Source organism: Gekko japonicus, unplaced genomic scaffold (assembly GCF_001447785.1).
Source record: "Gekko japonicus isolate JY-2015 unplaced genomic scaffold, Gekko_japonicus_V1.1 scaffold366, whole genome shotgun sequence".
Lineage (NCBI taxonomy): Eukaryota > Metazoa > Chordata > Lepidosauria > Squamata > Gekkonidae > Gekko > Gekko japonicus.
In genome coordinates, this window is record NW_015159721.1 from 259,565 (window position 1) to 272,612 (window position 13,048).

The 13,048-nt window shown below is 44.1% G+C and overlaps 1 protein-coding gene across 1 annotated transcript in view; it reads right to left on the bottom strand.

The window, feature by feature from the left end:
- FARS2 (phenylalanyl-tRNA synthetase 2, mitochondrial) overlaps positions 1–13,048 on the bottom strand; it is a 265,280-nt gene that overhangs the window by 106,914 nt on the left and 145,318 nt on the right. The gene's annotated exons all lie outside the window — the stretch shown is intronic.

Genomic DNA, 13,048 nt, shown 5'->3' on the forward strand with positions numbered 1-13,048 from the left:
ATGCAAGCAAAAGGGCATACTCATAGAGCGGTGGGTATCCCTTGCCCCTGCCCCAGTTAGCCCGGCCATTAAGCATCAAGGTGTCTCTATCTTCACAGCCACATTCTAGGTTGCATTTTTCTTGAACTTTCCAAAGTGTGACGGAATGACGGAAGGACGTATTGGAGTGCTGGGAACTGGTCATATGTATACATTTATTCCAAACTGTATATCCCACTTTTCCATTGTTCAAGGTAGTAGATGTCAGTTGATAGCACAATAAAATATTAAAATTAAACATATCAGTTGCCACATCCCCCCCCAAAGCACATCACAGCATTAAAGTAGAATAAAATGCTCAACTAAAATAGAACACTAGAGAATAACCAAAAGTCCTGTGGAACAATAACATTAATAACAAAAATCTTAACAGACCTCATATAAAGATAACAGCAAGCTGGCCTTGTGAACCTCCTCAAATAGTCCATTCCAAAGAATATGAGCCAATATATGCACTCTGGCCATCATGGTGTGCACATGGAGACTTAAGAGCAATATCAGATAGGATAGATCTGTAAGTCAATTCTTAGTTGGTACATAGGATAGCACGCACGCACACACACAAATGCTCCATGGCTTACCTGATTTAACTATTATCGTTTATATCTGTGGATAAAGGCTAAGCTTTATGTAGTTGAGAATTCATTTGTATGTGTATTCATTTATAAGCTATTTGTTGAAAAGAGTCTCAGGGGCAAACACTGAATGTGTAAGAACCAGAACTGTCTGCACTGCGGCACATTTACTTTCCAAAGATATCAGCTTTGCTAAGGTACTATTTAAGAAAGCATTAAGGCAAAGTGTAGTTAAATTCCATTTGCTTTTGCTTTTAACAATAATCCTAGCCAATAGCGGAATTGTGCCACATAAAGGATGTGCATTTATGTTTTAAATCCAAAGAACTGAAGTCAGGTTATCCACTTGCAGCAATTTCCATATGCTCTTTTTGCTTAATCATCAGCTAGGGGGGAAATGGATAAACATTCTGCTATAATAAACAAAGTCTGACTTTTGTATACATAGACATGAAATAAGAATTCCACAATGGTGTAGCCAGATGGTTTGGAGGTCCATTGACATAGTTCATTGGAATATAATTGCAGCTCTTTCATGTATTCTAGGGCTGCCAGTTCACAGCCAGTTCTGAGGTGGTTTTTTTTTTTAATGAGCATTGAATAGTACTTCTCCTTTTGAGAATTTCTCAACACTTGCTCACATTGCTTTGATGTGTATCATTTATCTTCCTCTAACAAGTCCTTGTGCTCACCTGTGGACATGTGTGCACTTTTGTCAACTGATGTTAATGACACCACATCTCAGGTGAGAACGCCATAGACACCCATAGAAGTTGGCAGAAGCCAGCCCATGGACTGCCAGGATGAAGGAGAAAGATGAGGGAAGCAGGACAGAGAAGTAACGGCAGCCTGGTTGGTGAATCTGGCAAAAAGGCAATAAATAGCAGCCCGGCAAGGTGAGCAATTTTTAGTAGTCACTTCGTCTGCAATGACTGTGCTATGTTCTAAGGAATATTGGAATCGAAGGACATTGGCAAGCCCTAATATCTTCTCCCTCTCTTGTGCATACAAGTGCTTTTTCGTCTCCTGCTGTTCTTGTAATAAGCTTTGTACATTCTGTGGTCATCTGCATTCTCTCTTCACAGAATTACAGGCATGGGGTACTATTTTCTTAAAATGAGAACACCCATACTAATAAATAAATTAGATGCAGTCCCCAGATCTTGCTACACTTGACTGACCTGCTGAAATTCTTGATCTCATGCTATATTGTGGACTAAGCGACATATTTATTTTGTCTACCTATACTGCAAAATGTTATGAAAATTAAACAAACATTTTTAAAGGGAGGAAATTTTGAGACAGGGTTATGACATGAACTCTAGGATCATGAGGGCTTAGTTTCAGGGTGCTGTTTTTTTAACAGCATTTTCTATAGAAAAGGGATGAATGTGCCAGTGTGGCATAGTGGACTAGGATCTGGGAGACCCAGGTTCGAATCCCCACTCTGTCGCAGATGCTTTCTGGGTGACCTTGGGCCAGTCACACACTCCTACCCTAACAGGGCTGTCCTGGGAATAAAACGGAGGAGAGGAGAATGATGTAAGACATTTTGTGTCCCCACTGGGGAGAAAGTTGGGGTATAAACGAAGCACATAAAATAGAATCAAACAAAATAAATAAGTGATGCAAACTCAGCGTAATTAATAAATGGTCCACTAATTACCGAGCTGGGGTGGAAGAAATGAATGATTTCTACAGGAAGTACAGAACAGAAATAGGCTTCAGTGAAGTGAAAGTGCTGATCACAAGACAGGTTTCGATTTATTGTCCACTGGCTGACTGTATTCAGGTAAAAGCTAAAACAGAACTGACCCGGATAGCCCAGGCTAGGTTGATCTCATCAGATCTCAGCTAAGCAGAGTCAATCCTGGCTCGAATTTGGATGGGAGTACCAGGGTCATGACGCAGAGGCAGTCAATGGCAGACCACCTCTGAATGTCGTTGTCCTTGAAAACCCCGCGGGGTGGTCCTAAGTCAGTTGTGACTTGATGGCACACACACACAGAGAGCTAAAAAAATTCTTTGACTAAAACGTAGGAACAGTAGGCAAGCTTACACAGTTACTAACAACATTCTGCAAACATTACAGAGGACTTTTCTTCTATCATGTCAATGCAGATGAGCAAACAAGTTAACTGTGAAATGAAGCTTTTACTATTAGACTCACATAAACTGGATTTATTTTCAGAAAGACATCTTTAAGTAAACGCCTCACCAGGATGACACTACATAGTATATCTAAAAAAGCAGCAGCACTTAACATTTTTGCTTATACAATTCGATCGTTAACGATCAAATAATCTACAACCGGGGCCTGCACTCTTTTCATTGGAATAATGGACGAGAGAGAGAGAGAGACATAAAAGCCACCAAAAACTGGGAAATTCAACACTGGCTCCTCCAACAGAAACAATCCTACAAAGAGCTTCTGGGACAAAACGGAGGCTGCAATTCAATACAAAAGGGGGACAATAGGATTTTAAGTTACTTGCTTGGGTGGCTAATATGTAATACCCTACCAATTTCTTTCAAACCTTCTTCTAGATAACACTGTGGTGGTACTCTCCATTTGGCACCCACCAAGATGGTTGCAGATGGAGATCTTTTTTTGATTTCTTCCTTTTTGAAGACAAATGTGAAGAAGTTGTTTAGCTTTACTTCAGTATCTTCCAAATGTGTCTTTTATACCTTGTAGCCCCAGTGGCTCCTGACCTGAATGGCCCAGGCTAAGCCTGATCTCATCAGATCTCAGAAGCTAAGCAAGGTTCGCCCTGGTCAATATTTGGATGAGAGACCACCAAGGAATTCCAGAGTCGCTATGCAGAGGAAGGCAATGGCAAACAATCTCCAATAGTCTCTTGCCTTAAAAACCCTACAGGGCCACCATAAATCAGCTGTGACCTGAGAGCACTTTAAACACACACACACACACACACACACACACACACACAGAGCTCCAGTGGCACTAATGATTCTTTGCTAGGTTATGCATTTTTTATGAACTTGGTAAATTCAAATAGGGATTTGTACTTGCTTTGTATTGGAAAGTTGGGAAGGATATAATTACTGTTTTCATTAATGATTGAGAATATTGTTGTTCCAAAAATATTTGCCCTTCCCAACCTTCCCACAGAAAAAGATAATTTTGTTAAGTGTCTTCCTACCCAGAAGCAACCAGAGCTTGGAGGGAGGAACGGGAAGGATGGACACCCAGGCCCCCAGCTGGTATTCAGTGTACCAGCCCTTTAAATTTAAAAAAGGTTCTTTATTTTCAATGGGAATAGACCTGGACCTGGAGTTCAGAAAAGGCTGTTGCACCACAGACGAGCTGTGAACAGAGAAAGTCTTCCCAACCCAATTCCAGATATTTCTAATATCTATCAGGAGGAAAATATCAGGATTGGCCATGGTATTGCATACCACTAATTCGATCCAAGAAATACCAAACTTTTAACCGATCAGCAACATCCAATTGCACATCCCTAAATTCAAACTTTCCCACCTCTTTGAGGACAGTGGAGGACTCAGGTCAGTGTTATGCAATTTCAGGTTTTCAGGTTTCTTTCAGTTAGTCGCAGGGAACTGTAAAGTCTCTTCAGGTCAATGCTGCTCATTGTTGGCGCGTTCATTTATTCAAGGTTGGGCCTAATCTTAGTTGAAGTCTGCCCTCTCTCTTCTTACTGGAGGAAGTGCAACGTTGCACCATAGCTCTGGGGCTTTCTGTGAACATCCACCTACCTCAGCTGGGTTTTATTTCGCACACTGTGACCTCAGGACTGACCCACCCTCCAGGCTTCGGGGTCCCTTCCTTCCCCTCCACTCCCATGCCTCACTACTCTTCTCAGAGCTCCTCCTTCCCAGATGATGCCACTTACAGGTACAGGAGGCTGTGTCCGAGCAGTTCACACATCCGAGTACAGCAGAGGCATGTGGAAGCAGTTGGACTAATCCTACTCATAGCCTTGCTTTCCACATTCTTTCAGTTGTCTCCCTTGCGTGACTGAACAGCAGCCAATGCAGCTGCTAACCTTGGTGTAGTGGTTAAGTGTGCGGACTCTGGGAGAACCGGGTTTGATTCCCCACTCCTTCCCTTGCACCTGCTGGATGACCTTGGGTAAGCCATAGTTCTATCAGAGCTGTTCTCTCAAGAGCTCTCTCAGCCCCACCTACCTCACAGGGTGTCTGTAGTGGGGAGAGGAAGGGAAAGGAGTTTGTAAGCTGCTCTGAGACTCCAGGTGAAGGGTGGGGTATAAATCTAATCTCTTCTTCTATAAAATTACCGCCCCCCTCCCGCCTTCCCACCCAGCGAAACAGCACAGCAATACAGAACACACAGTGGTTAATTAAAATTGGTAGCAAAAACCTTAAACTTTATGTACTGTTTCCTGGAGTCAATGTCTAACTCTGCAAAGACTCAGACTCTGAGTTCTGAGCTGGATACATGGCTGGATTGCACAATGCTTTTGATTGTTCATTTGACCTTTCAGCTTCAATGCTGCCTGTCGGTTCTCTTTAAAGGCATGCTAAACAGCCATTTTTAATTGCTGCCGATTTGCTTTTAAAATACATTTGAAAGGCTTCTGGAATTCGTGTTTCATGTTGATAATAAATTTGCTGCTTCAAAATAAACTTACAAATGCTGCTGTAACATCTGCAAAGTGTGCTAGATAGTGAAAAAAGACAAAGGGCTGATTTTGATATTTGGACGACTTTGAAAGAGGTCCTCTGGGCATAAATACAATGATACAGCAAGAATTTGTTATCCATATAACTTGTTTGAAAGTGAGCAGGACGAGATGGGAACCTAGGATTTCACTAAATCCAGGAAAAAGTTTTTGCAGACAAGTGACATCTAAGAGGTTGCTGGGCCCCTGATGGGGTAAGGGATGTCCCGCTCCAGGGCCCCTCCTCCAGCACCGATCAGCTGACTGGTGGGGGACTTACTAGTAGCAAAAGAAGGCCTATGGTCTTATTTAATAATTAGCCTGATACCCATGCTTCGCTATGGTTTTTAAGTTCCATAAATCCAGTTATAATACTGATGATGTGAAATTTGAAATGTGACATTTGTTGTAGGAATTCTAATGGAGAAGATTGTAGTGTAAGAAATGAAGTGAGACATACGTACTTTTTTCTCTCTCTACTGAAGGACCTCTCTCTAGACCACATTGGTGGTTCTGCCCCAGGCTGCTTGATGAGCTCAATCTGAAGCAGGCCACATAGAACTGTCCATTTAAGAAGCAGTCATCTGTTAAGTCAACTCCTGCTACCTTCCATGAAAGTGATGGCCTCTCTACTTGTGTTCCTGGATTGTTTTGCTCATATGGAGACTGTGTTTTTCTGAGCACCTCAGGGTGATCTTGCTGGTACTGTGCAGCTCAGTGCACTGCAGGAGTACTTGCTGGCCTGTGCAGCTCAGTGCATTGCATGAGTACTATGTGCAAATGTCTTTGCCACATTCCTAAGTTGCCTCCTCCTTGTAGCGTTGGTGCATCTGGCTCGACGTTTGCCAGGAGCTTTCTTGGGGGCAGTAAGAGGTGAGAGATGTGAGGGAGAGTTGGTGTGAGGGAGTAGTGATGTGGTGGACATTTCTTCAGGTTCATGAGGTAGGCACGCATCGAAATGGCTCCTAGAAATATCCTTTACTATCTCCCCATAAACATTCATACCCTGGCCCTGCTCCTACACCTGACAGACACCAGCCTGTCTGGTGTTGGGGAGAGTATGTTTAAAGGCATCAGGAAGCTGGGCCAGCAGCAGTACTAAGGTAATCCTACTGAGCAAGTCTCCCCAACAGCTGTAAGTATCCCACCCCCCTCCTACACCTGACAGGCAGCTGCCTATCCAGTGTAGAACGGGGAGGAGGAGGGGTATTGCAAGCCACTGTGGAGGCTGGGTCAGCAGGATCACTAAGGCATTACTGCTGGGTGGGCTCCCTGATGGCTTTAAGCATGCTGCACACACTGCTGCACCTGGCAGACAGCTGCCTGTCAGGTGTAGGAAATATGGGGAAGCTGGGCCAGCAGCATTGCTGCACCTAACAGATGGTGTTGGCCATTCCTGATTTCCTCAACTGTCATTAGTTCTCTGCTGTGTCCTGTAACTGTTTTTTTAAAACCCTAGAACACTGAACTCTGCAGCTGACCAATCACAGAGTGGGGGGTGCAAGGAGGCAGCAGCCTGGCAGCCACATAGGAATCAATGGGAGGAGCACGTTTTACCCCTTTTGACCCCCTTAGGGGTCGAATTTCTAAAAATCCCTTTTTAGCATCTACATCATGGTAAGAGTGCTCTCCCCAAATTTTGTGTTTCTAGGTCCAGGGGGTTGGCCTGCATGTTGATTTTATGGTGAGGGGACTTTCTTTTATATATATAGATGTAATTTGTGGTTTCTCCAAACTTGTAATGGCCAATGGCCATATACAATAAACTATTTGACTTACTGACTACCAGTAGCAAAAGAAGGCCTAGGCCTATGTCGCCAACAATGCCGCAGTGTCACTTCCGGTGTGCACTGGAGTTGATATCATCATGTTGCTGACAATGTGGGGATGCTCTGGTATGTTGACGAAAACTCTATGATAAAAATGACTTCTACCATAGAGTTTTTGGCCAAATACTGGCGCATCCCCAAATTACCAGCAATGTGATTATGTCACTTTCATTGCATGCTAGGAATAACATCACTGCTTCACTATCAATGCCAGTCTATGTCTATCTTTGCTCCCAAAAAAGTGTCCCCCCCCCGTTGCCACCGGGTTCCTTGCAACCCTAATTATGCAACATTTCTACTTGTTCTATCAGGGGGTTACTTCAAAGAATGGTCCACAGCAGAGGTCCCCAACCTTTTTGAGCCTGTGGGCTCCTTGGGAATTCTGACACAGGATAGTGGGCACAACCACAACCAAAAACGGCAACTGTGGGAGGTAGGGAGAAACACAAAATGGCTACTACAGGAAGTAGACACACACACACAGGAAGCCCAAATGCAGGGGAAAGGAACAGTAGTTTAAAAAAATACGCTCAGAAAGAAAAGAGAATAAAACAAACACTATGGTGGCAGCTTGTGCTGAAAGAATGTTATTTTCATCTGCACAGCCGATCAGATCTCCAGTGGCCAATCAGAAGCCCTGCTGGGCAGTAGCCCACCTGTCCACTTTCTAAGAACACTTGGTGGGCGCCAGAAAAGATGTCGATGAGCACCATGGCACCCCAAGAATGCTTCAAGAATGCGCACTGTGCCATTAAAAGAGAACCAGCAAGTGGTTACCTTTCCTTTCTTTCAAGCTCCTTTGATCCAATAATCTTGAGCGACGAAAAAGAAGCCTTTATTTCTTTAAGGAAAATATGGTGGAGAGATACTTGGCCACAATCAGTGTAGTCCTTGGATCTCTATCCACCAACAGATAAGGGACTATGTTGTCTTTTGATATGGTAGAAGGCAATTTTGTTAAAATAGGGGCAATTCATACCTCACAATAGAAATTATAATAAAGGCATTCCAGTATCATTTGTGACACGAGGTCAACCCTTTTCAGGCCACATTGGCAAAGCCTGTCCGAATAAGGCAGATTATTCAAGGTTAGAAATTTTACATAGGCTGGGATGGTTGGAGATGGAAAGATGCCAAAAAAACATGTTTAAATGCATGCAGCCATCCTTTGGCTTCGATAGAGCCATGGCCCAATTCTAATCTTAAAGCTCCGCCAGCTAGATGTTACAAGGGTATGCAACACAGTGGCAAGATCTTTCCTGCCCAGGAATGGTTACAGCCAAAGCTGGTGAAAAGTGCCCCTGTCCACTGGTGCAACGTGCCAAAATCCACTAGAGAAGCCAGATAGATACTGCTACAAATACATGGCTAGTCAGAATCAGGATGAAAGTGTGTTCAAGGTTAAGACTCTTTTGCTTCAAGAGATCTCACAACTTTTTAGAGTCAATTCCATACATGTCACATTCCAGAAGAACATCTGTGTTCTAAATAGTTGTATATTATTAGAGTCTAAGGCTGCTTTGGCACATCAACAGATTTTCTCCCAAGTATATGCAAACCCAGATATACAGACTTTGCACATATCCTCAATTACAACAAAAGCTAATTAGCCAATAAATCACATTGTAGGCTGCACCTCATTATTTCAGGCATCCAAGTTCAATTTACATACTAATAGCTGCATATTTGCCTTTAATAGATGTGCTATTAAAAAGTAAACATAATAAATGAATAACTATTTAAGCATCATTAGCTTATCTTGATGAAAAATATCTGGGAATGCAGCATCCACTGACACCATTTACTTCTTTATTATGAAATAACACTAATCATAAACCAAGATGATGAATGTAAATTTACAGAGAAGACAACTAAGGGAGGATCATGAAGTTCATCCTTAGTATAGTTCATAAGGCTGAGTGGGCTGAAATGGTTTGTACAGATTTTTGTTACTTTGGAAGCAAATGATAATGATAACAGAACAATTTATTTTAGTAGAAGGCAATTTGGTATATACTTGCTTAGGCCAAAATTTCTCAAGCAAATTTTAATTGCCCAGCAGCATTATGATGACATCATCACACTATGCGACACAGGCACAGGGACATCACTACTTGTGGTGCAATGCGATGGCATCACAGTAAATGTATGTAAGACCAAAGCCATTCCAAAGAAATAAATTTTATGACTACTTTGTTAGCTATGAGTCTAAGAAGAGGGAGAGGCTAGTCTCCATACCAAGTTGCTTTTGGTCTTGAGAGTAAGGCTATAGCTACACATTCTAGCATTTTGTTATAGTTATCATTGATTTGAACAGAAATACCTCAGTTAGGGTTGTGAGGTCCCCTATGGCCACCAGCAGGGTATGGGGGGGGTAGGGTTACCAATTCCAGATTGGGAAACTCCTGGAGATTTGGGAGTGGAGCTTGGGAGAGCACTGGAGCTCCAGCGGGGTACGATGGCATAGAGTCCACTCCGCCAAAGCATCCATTTTTTCCAGGGAAACTGATCTCTGTAGTCTCGAGATGAGCTGTAATTCTGGGGGATCCTCAGATCCCACCTGGAGGCTGCCATCCCTAGCCTCAACACATAATATGGTTGCCGAGATGTCAGCAAAACTGGAAAAGCAGTATCAACCTACGATGCAAGGGAAGGGAGCTGCCCAATCATTTGGCTCCTCTCTTCCCTCCTATCAGGTTTCTGCTCAAGCCCACAACAGAATTCTTCTTACCTGAACTTCCTTGGTCTCCCAAATACTGCCCCACCAACTATTTGTTCTCACTCACTCTTCTGGACTAAACAAGATTGGGTAGCCTCACAAGTGCAGCTACTGTTCCTGTCACCTGCAAAGGCTAATCTTGAGCCAATTCACACAGTTGTTAGATTTTTCCTTCCCTTCTTTTCCCAACATTGGTAAGATTCCTACCTCCATAATGGTAACATGCCAGGAATGCAGCTCGGAGCTGGTCCCAATAGCAGCTGTGACTAGGAATGTGCAAGAAAAAAAATATGGTATTTTTCGGATTCAGGGTTTTTTGACCCTTAAAAATTCAGTACTGCCTTGAAAACCTGAATTCCAATATTGGTATTATATTGGAATTTGGGTAAAATCCCAATTTTTTGACTCCATTATACCCTATGGAGCCATTATAGTAAATGGTAAATCTCCTGGGGTATATTCAGTGGGCTGGGGGGGGAGGTTGAGGTAGAGGCACCAAATTTTCAGTGTAGCTGCTGTAGCCTCTCCCCAGAAGAACCTCCAGGTTTCAACAAGATTGGACCAGGGGGTCTAATTCTATGGGCACCCAAATAGGGTGCCCCCATCCTCCATAGTTTCCAATGATGGGGGGGGAGCAAAGCAGGCATTCAACAACCCCAGCAAATTCGCCCAGAGAGTCTCTGCAGTACAAAGTGAGGTCTGGGGAGGGGGCATATTTGCAAGGCCAGTAGCAGAACCAGTGAAATCTGCCCAGCAGAAGCAGTGCCACTGTGGCGGTGCCAAACCCCAACAGGACTAAGGTCAGATCTGAGAATCTGAGAATCTCTGAAGTAAGAGGGGGGGATTTTTTGGCAAGGACTGCAGAACAAGTGCAATGTACTAGTGCCTAGCAGCACAACCCAGTGCCTATGTGGTAGCAATAGAACTAACCAATGTCACACCAGAGAATCCCAGCAGGGTTTTAATTTTTTTTTCTGGCAGAAACAAGGGCAGTAGAAGCCCAGCAGAACAGGGTGGGCAGGTGTTCCTGCTAGCCCACCTGAACCAAGGCCAGCCCAATAAACAGAAGCCCAGTGATGTTGAGCTGCTATTTGCCACAATGGCACTGGGTTCTGCTTCTGGGCAGCTACTACAGCACTGGTTCTGCTGTCCTGCAACCCCCTCACCCCTTGCTTGGATTGTGATTCTGTGCTTGACATCAGTCCTTTTGAGCTGGCATTTGCCACTATGTCACAGGGTGCTGCTGCCAGGCACTAGTAGGATGGCACTAGGTTCTGCTGATGGGCAACCACTACTGCAGTGTTTCTGCTGTCCTGCAACCCCCCTTCTTCTTGCTTGGATTCTGTGCTTGACACTAGTCCTGTTGAGCTGGCCTGGCATTTGCCACAATGGCACTGGGTTCTGCTGCTAGGCACCAGTAGGTTGGCACTGGGTTCTGCTGCTGAGCACTAGTACAATGTACTGGTTCTGCATAAATGCCCCTTTATTTCAGAGATTCTCAGATCTGACTTTAGTCCTGTTGGGTTTTGGCACTGCCACAGTGGCACTGGTTCTGCTGGGCACATTGCACTGGTTCTGCTGCTGGCCTTGCAAAATGCCCTCCCTACATCACTTTCAACTGCACAGATTCTCTGGGACATTCTGCTGGGCTTGTATTGCCTTGCTATTTCCCCCCCATTGGAAATGATGGAGAATGGGGCACCCTCTTTGGATTCCCATAAAATTGGACCACCACATCCAATCTTGTTAAAACTTATAGGTTCTTTGGGGGAGAGGCTCCAGCAGCTACGCTGCAAATTTGGTGCCTCTGTCTCAAACCCCCTCACCCTTAGCCCACTGAATATACCCAGGCCTAGGAGATTTCCCATTGACTATAATGGCCCCATAGGGGATAATGGAGTCGAAAAATTCGGGGTTCCCGAATTAATTTAGGATTTTGTTATTGGTAACCCGAATCAGATCAGAGAATCTGATTCGGCTTAACTAATGCCTGAATCATGCCGAAAAGGTGTGATTTGGGTATAAATTTGGCTCAGAAATGCCAAATGCACATCCCTGTGACCCTTTGCTGACCAAAGCAATGCACCTTCTGCCACCCAGAAGGTACCACTCATTCTCTTCTGCAGTTATTAATCCAGCATTATTACTGTTCTTCCAAGCATCAAAAGCTCATTAGAGATGGTGGTTTAGGGACCGTACTGTGGTTTGGATCAGGGGGTCCTGTCAAATAAACATGCATAAGCTATGGGCAGCTGTCTGACTTTGCTCTGTGCTGATTCCAGCCATGCCAGCCAATTAACTCCCAATGTTCAGATTAACAAACAATTTGTGTCATGCTTTAGAACTCCCAGGACTTTGCTCAGAGGCTGGCTACTGAAGGATAGTTACATAAGACTGTACAGAATCAAGGCTTTATTTGTACTGATTTGTTTACCCTTCCAGCTGATCTCCCAGGCCTCCCTTTTGCAAATTCTCCTCAAAGCCATTTAAACTGAGCCAGACTGACAATTTCTTCTTGGAGCTGCAAGTTCTTTTCCATATGTCTATGAAAACCATCAAGTCTGTAACTTCTTGATTGTAATGTAATCAGTGTATAGCACATGCCAATTAACCGCTGACTTTTTGGGACTACTATTGATTAAGTTAATGAACAAAGCCACAAAAGCATACAACATACAAAGCAGGACTTGAATTGACCAATATTTATGGTTAGCATAGGTTCCTGCTTCAAGTAAAGTTAGGACGTATCTGCCTGGATCCCCCAGATGTTTTCCATGAATGGAAGGGATTTCTGTCCATGGCCCTTCCTTGCCTCCTGCTTTGCAGTGCATCCTCAAATGCCCCTGAAATGTTGCTCCTGGGGGTAGGATTGCTAACTTCCAGGTGGCACCTGGAGATCTCCCACTATTACAACTGATCTCCAGATGACAGAGATCAGTTCCCCTGGAGAAAATGGCTGCTTCGGAGGGTAGATTCTATAGCATTAAAGTCCATCCCCTCCCCAACCCACCTCTCCAGATTCCACCCCCCCAAAAAAAAATCTCCAGGTATTTCCCAACCCAGAGCAGGGCCCCCCTACCTGGGGGTCAGGGGACCACAGGAACAGCATGAGAGGATAGTTGGAGGTCTGCTGTGGGAGAGGGGAAATAGGTGAAAATCACCCCTCCATGGGTATGAAAATTCACTGCAGATGTCACACGAGGCAGCTGCCTCCCCCTC